General features: G+C 40.3%; 1 protein-coding gene across 2 annotated transcripts in view; it reads left to right on the top strand.

Moving 5' to 3' along the window:
- The first annotated feature begins 429 nt into the window (after positions 1 to 429).
- Agtr1 (angiotensin II receptor type 1) overlaps positions 430 to 11,155 on the top strand; it is a 43,471-nt gene continuing 32,745 nt past the window's right edge. The window contains exons 1-2 of one of the 2 annotated variants that reach the window (XM_027934020.2): positions 430 to 751; positions 10,401 to 10,485. The gene's annotated coding sequence lies outside the window, so the exon portion shown is untranslated. Of the gene's footprint in view, positions 752 to 1,004; positions 1,091 to 10,400; positions 10,486 to 11,155 lie in introns of those variants that run through there. The other variant, XM_071615846.1, reaches the window with a different exon arrangement.

The raw sequence follows: 11,155 nt of genomic DNA, 5'->3' as shown, positions 1-11,155 counted from the left end.
GTCCAATGAGGAAATGAAAATCCACCGTTTCATTTTATAACTCTGAAATAAATCTCTGTGATCCATGATCCACACCAGTATTGTCAAATTTTGAGTTACTCACAGGAAAGACAAGGAAGTTCCCTAATTCTTCCTTAACAATTTTCCAAGATGAGAGAGAGAGAGAGAGAGAGAGAGAGAGAGAGAGAGAGAGAATATTTATCTCCGTGGAAACCGAGTTTACCCCCAGCCCTTGGAGACCCCTCACCCTGAGACCCTGGATTCCAGGGCAGGTGCTCCAGCGGATCGGGGATCGAGATTGCGGTAGATGACAGGGGACGCCTGTGGCATCATCCCCGATGCCGTCAGAATCTGGAGAGGGCGGGGTTGGCCCGGGAGGGTCTCCTGGGGCGGGGCGGAGGAGGGAACGCAAAACAGTCTGGTCTCTGGAACCCACAGAGCAACAACACCCCTTGCTATAAATTTGGAACGGACTCTTCGCGGCTGATTAGAGAGCCTAACAGCTGGACCCCAGGCAGTAGCCAGTGACAAGACGTCTGGACGGGTACATAGCTGGCAGCTCTGCCCGGCCGTGGTGACGATCGATCGATGGCCATCTGCTGTCGCAGCGAGTGAAGGCGCACAGCCCGGACGCAGGGACGGTGGGAGCCCCGCACCTTTGTAGCCAGCTCGCGCTGGACTTGGTGCAGCGCCCCGGACTGCGAGTGCCCCTGACCTCCTGGCCTGCTTGGGGACTGCAGGGGCTGGAGTGGTAAGTTTCATGTCACCCTGGGTTAACTCCGGATGCCGCGCTGGGAGGCTCCCAGAGACCCAGGAGAGCCACCACACTTCCCTTCAGCGCGCACCCCGGCGCCAGCCGCGGGTCCCCAGGTCAGGTGAGGAGCTTCTGGCACCGGAGGCCACGCGCTTTCCAAAAGAATTTCATTTGGTTTTGACCCAGCTTTGGCGAGTACAGGCTAGAATTCAGCAGAAACGGGAGGCAACGGAGTCAACTTTCTTGGAGGCGTTTAGATTAGTCTTTAACTGAGAGCTGAGTGGCAGGCCTGCGTGACCCCGCGGGCGATCCTTTTGAAAGTTGTGCGCTGTTAAGGTAAAGTTAAGTGTTCTCTACCTAAACCTCTTCTTCCCAGGCAATGTCCCCGCACCGCTCATCTGGCCTTCCCCCTGTCCCAGCAATCCCTACCATGGGTAAGTGTCCTCGGACACAGTCCCCACCGGTGCCAACCTGCTGGTGCTCTCAGGAGAGTCATCAAATAGGGAGCAAGGGAGCAGGGCTTCTCCACGCCCCCACAACCCTGACCTGTGCGCTTTTGTAACTAAGGCTGGATTTTAGTGAAAGACGGATTTCTGTATCCAGGGCCTATTGTGGGGTCCTCTGCTCCACTAATACCCCGTTTTCCAGTTCTCCTCAATGTCCACTTCTGCAGCCTGCTGTGGTCACCCTGCTGTGGTCTTCAAAGAGCTCAACAAATCTAACCCAGAGTGTCTCTCTCGCATTTTCTTTGGGCAGCCTCTAGAGAGACCTGGCCATTGACTCTTCCCTGGGGGCCATCTCTTTACCTAATCTTTGTTCGCTAATGACCTCACTAAGTATCAAAACTCTACTTGCTTCTCAGTGTAAGTTTGGGTGCTTGCTTTCCCCTGGGGTCACTTTTGGAACTTGGCTACATTTATTTCCTGTGTCATTCTGGGAAGAGAGAGTAACAGGGAGGGAGGCGAGAAGCCCCACACCCTAGGGTTCTTGTTTATAAATATTGAGCAACTGTGTCCTCTTGAAGGTGTTTCCTCCCCTTAACAAGATTCTCTTGGCAATTACCACCAGAGGGGTCTATGGCCCCAGGTGTTTATCTTAGCACAAGCTTTAACCCTTTTATGATCTTCTCTAAAACTGAAACCTTGGGATCTGGGAGTATAGCTCAGTGGTAGACTGCTTGCCTAGTATGTACCCTGGGTTAAAAAAAACAAATAACAAAATAAATAAATAAATAAATATATATATATCTTCTGTAGTGTTTCCCTAGCTGTAAAGGCCCCATGTAGATAATCCCCCCTTGGGCTGCGATGGATGCCTCTTGATGTTGGCCTGGGACCCTCTTTCTCTCCACCACTCTTCCTGGCAGCAGTGCAGGACAGAGAAGCACAGGGAAAAGGGACTAGGAACTAGCTGTTCACTCGCTGTTCAACTAGCTGAGTGCCATATAACAACTGTGAACATTAGGTCTCTGCCCATAAGTTTCCCTCCAGTGATAAAAGCTCTTGAGTCTTTTAGTTTCTTGGTTGTTGCTTAAAAAATAAAAGCCTGAAAAAAACTACCCTGCTAAATTTTCTGATCTGGACAAACATTAAGTGTCCAGTGATGAGTCCAAGTGTCCATTTCCTAAATTATGGTTGGCAGTTCCTGTAAGGTAGCTTAGGGTTCAGGGAGGAGCCCCACTTGCTAAAATTTCGTGATAATTAGTTTCAAAACTGTTACTATTCTGGGTCCTTTTATCCCACCCCCCACCCCCCTTGACTTCATTGTTCTCTGTTCTCATCCTGAGGCCTTAAATTCTGGTTCTGCTCTTCTTTGACCATAAACAGAATCAACTGCCCATCATCTTACTTGGAAGAAAACAGATAACAGATTTTCTTCCCCTGGCCCTACTGATGGCCCTCCTGAGATGTACAGAACATCTCTTGGTCACTGTTGCTCCGGAATAGCTCTGAGCTTAAATCTTTCCTCTTTCTCTATTCCCCTGGGTCATGTTCAAAAAAGTACCAGTTGTGGACTGTCCAGGTTATCTAAATTTTCTTTGCCATCTTCCTAGTTTAGAATGGAATTGTGTGAGTATATGTTTATAATTTTGTTTTAGTTTGTTTTGTTGTTGCTGCAACTTATTACTGTTGTCACTTTAGGCTAATTAATAGCAATGAATATCCTGCCCTATTCTAGAAGGGAAATGAGGAAAGTATAATCTGCTCCTTAATTGAAGCCCAGGTAAAATACCTAATTGAGGAGGAATTTGAAACTCACAGTTTAAATGCATGATACATGATACATAGCTCTTCTTTGCTGTCACAGTGCCCTGTTCAAGCAGATAACTGAGAGTTGCTGTATTTTGCTGTCAAACCTGTTCCAGGAATAGAGTCCCATTACATCTACATGTGTCAGCTGCCTATGCTTCACCCTTGGGGTTTATCTACTCCTCTTCCTACCCAGTCATAAATGGGGAACTCCAAAGATGCTCCCAAGCAGGCTAGTAAATTAAGAATTTTGCTTAGAAATGTATATCCAATGTAAAGATTAAGCAGCTACTTCAAGGGTACCCTATGGCAATAGTCAAATGTGGGCCTGGAGCAGCAGATGTGAAGAAGTATCCGAGCCCAGATTAGGAACACTTTTTTCTTATGTTTATCAAACTGGAGAAGTCATCTTTTCAATGCATCACCACAGAAAAGTGCTATGATTTTCCTTCAAAAATTTCTAAGAGTTTTCTTTCCAAATTACCCCAAGTAATTGGATTAACATGACTTGCATTTCATTTCATGTAGGTGCTTATTCAAGTAATATGCTCTATCTCTGATAAATTATGTTCAATTTATATCCTAAGTTTAGCCATCACGTTTTATCTTATTCGTGATAATGATTTTTAGCTTCCAAAAAAACAATCACTTAACATGTAAAATCATCTTAAATCAGGGAGTACCTATAGAGATTTGAAGTAATATTTAACTGATTTGGCAAGTAACTATCATTATCCTAGTAGAGTTCTAAATCACAGTGTTTCAATCACAGCCTATATATATTCTAAAGAGCTATACATTTTCCACATTTTATTAGCTAGTCCTAAGTCTAATATCAATAGAAAACTAAGTATCTGTTTAGACTGGTCATGGAAATGATAAGTGAATGTAACTGCTACCTTTAACATTAAAGATTTGCTATCCAAGTTTAATTTCTTTTCATAGCAGATGTTCATGAGGGGGAAAACTTCCTTGCATATGAAAACTAAAACTGTCTTTCAAAATATTTTGCTAACAGAGAATTGATAATATAGTGCAAATGCTGCATGATTGCTTCATTTGACATTATTCTTCCAGATGAATTGGGAAGGGTTTGCTTTTGGTTTTGTTTGATTTGTTTGGTTCCTCAATAGGTGTATCATCTGAACATCTTTAGTAGAAATTAATGTCTAGAATCTGTTAGTGATTGTCAGAGTGTCCTTCTCATACCCAATATTTTCTATTGTGTTGCTATTCTCACAATTGATTACTTTTTTCTGACATTTAAAAGTCTAGAAAATGGGTCAGCAATGAGTTCGCTTTGTTTTTCATGATCACGAAGTTCTTTCCTATTTCAAGTTCGAGCTCTAGATGTGCTTAAAATTTAAAATCATGAAATTAATAACCCTTTGACTTGGATCAACTTCTAAGTGGTTTCTTATTAATTTTATATGCATATAAAATGCCTTGATCTTTGCCAAATGGTATAAAATCTTATTTAGATCAATAGATCTAAGTCCTCTGGTTAAATGCAGAGGAAGAATATTGGAAAATGCATCTATGGCTGTGTGCTCTTAAAGAGAATTTCTGATGGCTTAATTCACTCCCTCCATTTCTTGCGATATTTTCTCATCTTATATTAATCAAAGCTCTTCTTATCTGCTTTGGAAAGTGAAAATTTATGTCTGTGAAATGTATCAACAACAGTAGCAGCTTCTTGCAGAGGGAATACTACCAACCTGAACTATTAGGCCCTAAGGACACATAAAGTATCAAAATGGTCTTTGCCAGAGAGAGAAGTGTTGGTGAAGCTGAGCAGGTATTTAGAAAGGCCAGACATTTAAAAATGGCACCTCCTTCTGTCCTGCCTCCCAAACCAGGAGGTTGCTTCATTGGGTTCCAGTCATTCCTGTAGTGTAATTATTGGCTCTTTAACAGCTCGGAGCACATCCAGTGTGTTCTTAAGTTCTGTTAGTTAACACTTCACAAGTTGCTTCCTTGCTGGTTGGTTGATGTTTTCAGTTAATGCTAAAGAAAATGTTAAAGGTATTTTCAGATCCCTACATTTTAGAAGAGAAATGTTAGAGGCTATTTGTCTAATCTCATCTAGGTGTACTGTCCTCTTACTTACAATAAAATGAAAGCCATGCTTCAGTCTTACTAACTGGGGAACCCGGTGCTAATACCATTTTTCAATCTGAAGTAGCAGTGTCAAGAAGAAAGTAAAGACTAAGAAAAGGAAACATTAAAAAATAATAAAAGGTTGAAATGCCAAACCAGTGGTTCTGTAGTTGTTGAGAGACTTTGACTAAAGAAAGACCACCAGACATACCTAGGAAGCTAATTAAAGCTATGTACCTCTTCCATACCTTCCTTCTTACCCCTCCTCCTTTCTCCTTGTGGAGTCCCATGATGGCAAACGAGGAGCAACCAACCCTCCACAGTGACATCAGGTATTGCAGTCCACAGAGTGGCATCCTCAGAATCACCTGAGAGGTTGTTAGAAATTCTGACTCTCAGATGTCATCCAGACCCCCTGAATAAGAATCTGTATTTTTCAAGAGCCCCAAGAGATTCAAAAACACATGAAAGTTAGAGAAGCCCCATGCACAGGCTTGTTTAAAATGATTACCTAGAAGTAATTTTCTTGGCCTTGTAATCAACCCACATGTTAATAAAGCTAACATTTCTTGAGCTCATATCGTGTATCAAATGCAGTGTCCAGTTTTAAAATGTGGTCTTTGACTTAATCTTCATAACAATCCTACGAGAGAATCACTACTGTATCCCCATTTTATAGGTTGTGGTACTGAGTAATGGTGGGGAAACTAGCTCACCCAGATGTGGTAACCGAGAGAGTTGAGATTCAAACACAGGCATTGTGATCCCAAAGCCCCTAAGCTTGCTGCTGCCTGCACTGCTCAAAACTATGCTGCCTACTTTTGAATTGTTTGGAATTTTATTCAAAGTTATAATTGAAATCTGGTCCCATTTTCTTCATCTGAAAATTAAGATCAATTGGATTTAAGTGTGATAATGAAGAATTCTAGAAACTCCTGTTTTAGGTGGCCAAAAAATACTAAAACTATGAGAGCCCACCCAAAGTTGTCAAAATGTATTCACTTAATGTGTGTGTATGAGTGGGGAGGGGGTTATATAGCATTTACTTCAATCAAGCTTTAAAAAAAAAAAAATGATAGCTGTGCTTGGTGCTGTACCTATTGTCCCATCAACTTGGGAGGGTAAGGGAGGAGATCCTTTGAGCCCAGGGGTATAGGGCCAGCCTGAGTAGCCTAGCAAGACCCTGATGGCTTAAGGAAGAAAGAGGCGGAAGGAGGGAGGAGGAGGGAAAGGAGGGAGTAGATAACATAATGTCAAAAATTAACTCTTGATATATTCCCGTAATTCACTGTTGAACTTTTGGTGTTTTGATGTTAGAAAAAAAAAATGTTATCTTTTGAACCAGTTAGATACACTGTTCAGGATTCCAACTCAAATATGTATTGCTTTTTCAGTCTTTGATATAAATGCTTATTTATCACAAGCATGGTTTATAAAACCAGAGTTGACTATAGCTTTGAAGCAAACTATCCCCAGGCAAGTGAGGACTTATTTGAAACCAGTGACTCCCCACATAATTTAGTCCCTAAACTATAGATCCCAGTGCATGCAGATTGACAGTTGTCAGATGGGTCCCACCAAATGTCGCTTGTTTTGACAGGGGCTCATTGCTGTTTGTCAGAAGACTGAGCTAAGTCTGGGTTCCCTAAGATTGTGTTTGAGTTTAAAGGGGTGCCAATAGGAGCTATGGCTTTCTCAATGATGAAGGTGCATCTCTGGGAGACAGAATCTCACCAGCTGCTTGGATCTAGAACTCTAGACATTTGAATGACATTAACGGTAATGTCTAAATTTTAAGTTACAGGTTAGGGTAAAATCAACCCAGGGCTACTCTCATTCCCTATGGTCAGGGCTGCAGAGGGGAAATGGTACCCAGGAGATATCTTACAGAGTATCATAGTGCTGACAAAGGAAAAGTACAAATGGTCATTCCCAATGGCCATTTAGAATCCCACTGGTTTCACCAAGCCCAAACATTTGTGGTTGTGGCTTCATATAATCTGCACCAGCATTTTTTCCTAAACGGACTGAAAAATCTCATAGAATTTCTTCTAGTAAATTTCATACATTTGCAATCTTATCACTAATCATTTTCCCTACATTTTGACCCAAATGCTTCTTTTTTTCTGATTCCCATGCATTTTGATATGCTTATAAATCTGCACAGTAGCCTCTAGAACAAGAATGCTTCATTAGCCCAAATGTAATAAACTCTTTCCATTCGAATGATGTCACTTCACGTAAAACACATTGCACAGTGATGTCTCCCAGCCCGTAACCTTCACATGTCTTATCACTGCCGTTTTATCAGGATGGGGAGAATCTGTGATGATTTTTTTCAATCTGCCCTGCCCTTTGATGTGCTGTCAGAAAAAGTACACCAACAGGACTAAGCAGCCACGTTTTTAAGCCACATGGTAGAAAATTATACAGTCAGCATATATTTTATATAAGTACATTCTGCATAAGTATGTAATATTTTATGTATTTAATAATTTAGTGGCAAGGTAAATATAAGTAAACAAAGCAATGTACAGAACATAAATCATAAGTATTACCGTGTGTGTGTGTTGGGGGGGGGGGGTTCTTATCAAGTTGTCTTTAAAGTCTGACATGGAGCCAGGTGTGGTGGCACACACCTCTATTCTCAGCAGCTCCAGAGGCTAAGGCAGGAGGATCAGGAATTCAAAGGCAGTCTCAGCTAAAGTGAGGTATTAAGCAACTCAGTGAGACCCTGTCTCTAAATAAATAAAACATAGGGCTGTGATATGGTTCAGTAGCTGAGTGCCCCTGAGTTCAATCCCCAGTACACCCCCCCCGCCCCCCCAAAAAAGTCTAACATTAGTTCTTGGTGTTGTAATGAAAGTAATTTTGTTATATATATATAACAACAACAACAACAATATATATATATATATATTTTTTTTTCCAAATGCCTGCATATTTGTGGACCAGAAAAGAAAGATTAGCAAAATATACAGTAAATCTTAAAAATGATTGAGGGTTATTAATTTCAGGTTTGATTTCTTTCTTTCTTCCTTTTTTTTCCACATGACTTCTGAATTTCCTATAATGAATCCCTTTTACTTTCATACTTCTCACTATGTATCTTATAATTTCTGTTACTTTCCTTATAACTCACTCTGGATTTCTGATTAACTCTCTGGAGAATGGTACTGTAAATCAGCCCCTTTCTGTAATTTTTTTTCCTAAGGTATATTATAGTCTTACAAAACAGCCCATAGTTGTTTTTACTTTTTTTATATTCTTTTTTATTTATTTATTTATATATGACAGCAGAATGCATTAAAATTCTTATTGCATATATACAGCACAATTTTCCATATCTCTGATTGTATACACAGTATATTCACACCAATTCATGTCTTCACAACTGTACTTTGGATAATAATGATCATCACATTCTACCATCATTAATAACCCCATGTCCCCTCCCTTCCCCTCTAACCCCTCTGCCCTATCTAGAGTTCATCTATTCCTCCCATGTTCCCCCTCCCTATCCCACTAAGAATCAGCCTCCTTATATCAAAGAAAACATTTGCCATTTGTTTTTTTTTTGGAAATGGCTAACTTCACTTAGCATTATCTTCTCTTGGTTCCACAGAACTGCCCATAGTTTTTATAACACCTTGGTATTTTATGGAAGAAGCCACCTTACAGACAATGCCTTTTGCTAGTAGGTCCTTCTAATGCCAAAATTCATCTATCTTACCATACTACAGTAAAGCTTGAATATATAGTTGCTCAAAACCAAACAAAAAAAAAAAACAAAATATTTTTGTAGCAGCCAAAAGGAAAATTGAGGGGTGGGGGAGCCTTTAAGGCTCATGAATAACAGAATAGCTAAGTAAAGTATCATGTAGTCATCAAATGAATGAGGTAGATTTATAAATGCTGATATAGGAAGTTCTGTTAGCCATAGTTATTAAGCAAAATTAACAAATGAAAACAGCAAAAAGCAGAGTAATATGCATAAAAAGAAACAACATAAATATACACATTTACATGTATCTGCATTCATTTTTTATAGTCCTAAAGGATATACAATTTCTTAGTTGGCCTTATCTCTAGGAAGTGATTCCAGGGACAAAATTAGAGAGAATAAGGAGATAGATGCTTACTTTTATTTTATATTCTTCTATAACTCAACATTTAAACTACAGACAAGTGTTATATCTGTGAAAAAGAAAAACAGAACAAAAGTTCTTTTACAATGGTGTTTTTTAAATTATGGTTAAATAACACTTGTATAAACTTTGTACTAGAAAGATCACATAGCTAAGCTTAACTCTAAATTCATAAGCAAAAATCAAAATCATTATAGAGTTTTTATTTAGTAGTCATGTCTATAGAAACCATCAATGGAGTATTACTCTGCATTAAAAAATGACAAAATCATAGAATTTGCAGGGAAATGGATGGCATTAGAGCAGATTATGCTAAGTGAAGCTAGCCAATCCCTAAAAAACAAATGCCAAATGTCTTCTTTGATATAAGGAGAGTAACTAAGAACAGAGTAGGGACGAAGAGCAGGAGAAGAAGATTAACATTAAACAGGGATGAGAGGTGGGAGGGAAAGGGAGAGAGAAGGGAAATTGCATGGAAATGGAAGGAGACCCTCAGGGTTATACAAAAGTACATACAAGAGGAAGTGAGGGGAAAGGGAAAAATAATACAAGGGGGAGAAATGAATGACAGTAGAGGGGGTAGAGAGAGAAGAGGGGAGGGGAGGGGAGGGGAGGGGAGGGGAGGGGGGATAGTAGAGGATAGGAAAGGCAGCAGAACACAACAGACACTAGTATGGCAATATGTAAATCAATGGATGTGTAACTGATGTAATTCTGCAATCTGTATATGGGGTAAAAATGGGAGTTCATAACCCACTTGAATCAAAGTGTGAAATATGATATATCAAGAAATTTGTAATGTTTTGAACAACCAACAATAAAAAAATTTAAAAAAAAAAGAAACCATCTTAGAATAAGATTATATTGTTTCACCAGAAAGTATTCTGTTTTTCTTTGTCTGGTGTGTGTCCACGAGCAATTGAGAAAGCTGCTGTTGACCATGAGCAGACAGAAAAATGGGATCCCTTGATAGCTGCCTGGTACCACCTAACTCTAAATAAAGAAAAATATGTTCTTGAGGTGGAACAGATGATTTCATTCCCTTCCAAAACATTCTTAATATGCAGTGTTAATACTTACTTTGTAAATTAAAAAATAAAAAGCTGACCACATTCATGAATCACTTTAATCTTTTTCTTTTCTTTCCAGATTTAATACAAGAGAGATTGGCCCCAAGTGAATGGGATTTTATCTGAATAAGTCACTGAAGCCATCCCAAGAAAGAGGCCATCAGGTAAGCATCCAGCATCTACAGCTTGTATCATCAGTAGGTTTCTTAAGAAGTTAACAAGAATCCACACACCATGGTTCTGTGAAAGAAATAGATAAAGTCTTCTTCCATCCCTTCCAACATACAGATTAAGATTATATGTATTTATGTGACTTTAAATGTAAACAGTCTGAATTACCAAGGTATTTCCACATGTGCTGATAAATCATGTGAGAGATTTGCAACTCCTTGGCAAAGACACTTTATGGCTACAGGTAATTGTTTGGATCAGTAATGTCCTTGCTGGTTAGAACTCCAAAGGCCAGCAGGAAAATGATTGTGCTCTCTTATCAGCTGCCTAGTGGAGTATCTGTGCTGGAATGCACCAGTCCTCACGTCCAGAAGTCTAAAGATGTGACCTGCTTAAGCCTGTTCACCTTCAGCAAAGCCTCATGTCTCAAAGTCTCATTCTTACAAACTTCTCTCTTACTCCAATGAGAGGATGGTGGGGCTGGGCAGGGAGGGATATGAAATTGGAGTTGGAGGACCCTCCTTAAGCCCCTGCTGTTGAGCCCCACTCTGTGACAGGCAGGGATGACATGGGGTCCCATAGCAGAAGGCAGATTTCTCAGAACTTGCACAGAGACTACTAGCTCAGTTGGCTGGGTCTGCCCTTTTCTGCCCAACTCCTGTC

Source organism: Marmota flaviventris, chromosome 8 (genome assembly GCF_047511675.1).
Source record: "Marmota flaviventris isolate mMarFla1 chromosome 8, mMarFla1.hap1, whole genome shotgun sequence".
Taxonomy (NCBI): Eukaryota; Metazoa; Chordata; class Mammalia; order Rodentia; family Sciuridae; genus Marmota; species Marmota flaviventris.
The sequence above is the reverse complement of the archived record's forward strand: the minus strand, read 5'-3'. Positions and strand labels throughout refer to the sequence as shown.